This window comes from Gossypium raimondii, chromosome 1, assembly GCF_025698545.1.
Source record: "Gossypium raimondii isolate GPD5lz chromosome 1, ASM2569854v1, whole genome shotgun sequence".
Classification (NCBI taxonomy): domain Eukaryota; kingdom Viridiplantae; phylum Streptophyta; class Magnoliopsida; order Malvales; family Malvaceae; genus Gossypium; species Gossypium raimondii.
In genome coordinates, this window is record NC_068565.1 from 9,207,396 (window position 1) to 9,210,230 (window position 2,835).

A 2,835-nucleotide genomic window follows, 5' to 3' on the forward strand; every position below is an offset into this window, starting at 1 on the left:
AGGGAATATCATGATATCCACCTCTGGGTATCGCAATAGTTAAAGGTGAGCAAAATTTGATTCGACTTGAAAAATTCGAAAAAAATTTCAAATTTCGAATTAGTTGATCGAGTTAATTGAATCAAATCAAATTTTTTTCAAACTTCGAGTTAGAGCCAAGTTGAATTTTTGAATTTGAATAAATCAAATACAAACTATATAATTTTAATTTTTAAATTTATATTCCCCAGGCCAAAATCCTTTTACAATACTTATTTCCTCCCAAAGCCTAAACCCACCCTATTTCCCCCTTAAAGCCCATTTGCCATTTTCCCAATTTCCCAAAGCTTGGTCAGCCTTACCATTTTTTTCCCAATTTCCCCGAAAGTCAAGACTCCATCGTCCATTCTTCTTCTTCAATTCAAACCTGAAACTCCCAATTCCCAAATGCAAAATTTATCATTTTTCTTTAAAAAAACCCTAAATTAAACCCTCAATTCTTCTTTCTCTTCTTCGTCAGTTCATTCAAACATCCCAAATCAAAATCCTTATAATGACAAATCTAGGAAGAAAAAGTTACTAAAAAGACCATCAAAGAAGTTTGTGGCAAAAACATTACTTCTTCTTGGGGGTGTGACCTACCTATATCGTGCGCACTCCGCCTTGGGTACCAAAGTTATAGTGGGCAGTGGCATACATCTTAACAAAACTGAGAAAACATGGTGATTCGTCGAGACAGAGCAACGATAATTGAGGTACCTACCCTTTGTTTCATCCCTGCAACTAGTTTTGTTTTGATGGTTATAACAAGACTTCATAGATTTATTGAAGTTAAAAAATCCCATTTTGGTTACTTTCATTTTCGATATTAGTATTTTAAAAAGAAATAATTTAATTTTTTTTCAATTTTGAAGGTATTGAGTTCAGTAAAATGTCACAAGCAACTAGCAAAGTGTAATGTAGTAAAGAAGTTAAGCTATAGGTATTTTAGTTCTAAAACCAGTAAACATCTTATTCTCCATTGCTAGTAAAATTGGAAAGGATACTACATTGATACTTGGATAGAGGATAATATACATCTTCACATTTTGGACAGTACTTGGACGAGGAATATTTGATTGGTCAACTGGATGATAATGTTGTCCACAATACTAGTAAGCTTTCTGTAAACAAGATATGACTAAGTCAATAGAGAGCAAAACAATGTACGAAATAAGCGACAACAATTTTATTGTAGCAAGACATTGCCTGACTAGTTAATATGTAACAGACATATATTAGACCATATAACATCTCAACTGCCAATTCAACCAATTAATTTTGTAATTATTATATTTAATAATTGCTTATATGAAACTCAATTTAGAACTTTAAATCAGATACTAAAATAGATAGTTAATTCAGCCTTGTCTAATTAATTTTGTCTTTTTTCTAGTAAGGGTTTAATTTGTTCTTTTTGACTCTATCATTAGTTAATTTGTTCTTTTTAACTTGTAGATGAGTGATCCAAAGTGAGATGGTTCAACTCAAAGTTCACAAAATTCTTCGCCAAGTAGAGATGATCAAACAACAACCAAGGGAAATGTTCGAAGAAAGATTATTCCAAGGGCAGCTTGTTGGGGCCATTTCACCAAATATGTAACTGAAAAGGGGGAGAAGAGAGCAAGGAATAATGCTTGTGATGCTACTTACACCATGGAATCAACTTCTGTTTCTACAACGAATTTGAACAATCATTTGAAAACATGTGTAAAAAGACCTTAAGGTAATACTTCTGACCCGAAGCAATCGGAATTAACATTTGTGAAGACTAGCCAAGAAACGACAGATTTATCAACTTGGGTGTTTGATAAAGATGTTGTTGGAAAGGCATTGGTTTATATGATAATATTGGATGAACTACCTTTTAAAATTGTAGAGGAAGAGGGTTTCAAATACTTTCTTTCTATAGCATGCCTACAGTTTAGTATTCCATCTCGTTGGACAATTGGAAGGGATTGTCTAAATTTATTTAACTCCATGAAAAATATAATGAAGAATTATTTTGAAAAGGATATAAATAGAGTTTGTTTGACAACAGACACTTATACTTCATTGCAGAGGATATCTTACATGGTTTTAACGGCACATTGGGTGGATGATGAGTGGAGGTTGCGAAAAAGGATTATAAATTTTTGTCCAATATCTACTCATAGAGGTGAAACCATAGGTCAAGCTCTTGAAAAATGTCTTCAAGATTGGGGGATTTAGAGGGTCTTCACTATTACGGTTGATAATGCATCCACTAATAGTGTTGCCATTGAATATTTGAGAAAGAAATTGAATCATTGAAATGCTTCTGTTGCAAATTGGAAATTTATGCATATGAGATGTGTTGCACACATTCTTAATCTCTTTCTACAATATAGTATTAAGGATGCTTCTGTGTCTGTAGATTGAGTTAGAGGTGTTGTGAGGTATATAAGAGCATTACCATCAAGGTTGAAAAAAAATTCAACCAACGAGCAAAAGAAGAAATGATAAATAGTAAGGCTTAATTATGTTTAGATGTGACTACTAGATAGAACTCAACTTATATGATGTTAAAGGTGGAAGAAAAATATGAGCGTGCATTTGAATCATATGTACATGATGATCATAACTTTTTTCTTGATCTCATTGCTGAAGATGGAGTTTCTACATTTGATGATTGGGAAATTGTTCGAATAGTTATAAAAGTGCTAGAGCCTTTTTATTATCTTACATTAAAGGTGTCTATATCTTTGCATGTTACCTCTCATTCACTTTTTAAAGTATTGATAGATGTGCGTTGTCTTTTTTATGGGTGGCAAGATTGTGGAGATTTAGATATAATTT

At 32.5% G+C, this 2,835-nt stretch overlaps 1 long non-coding RNA gene across 1 annotated transcript; it reads left to right on the forward strand.

The window, feature by feature from the left end:
• Positions 1-289: 289 nt before the first annotated feature.
• On the forward strand, positions 290-2,327 carry LOC105780730 (uncharacterized). The gene is made up of 3 exons (XR_001129355.2): positions 290-734; positions 1,477-1,744; positions 2,080-2,327. It is a non-coding gene; the product is annotated as an uncharacterized LOC105780730 (long non-coding RNA).
• Positions 2,328-2,835: the final 508 nt, after the last annotated feature.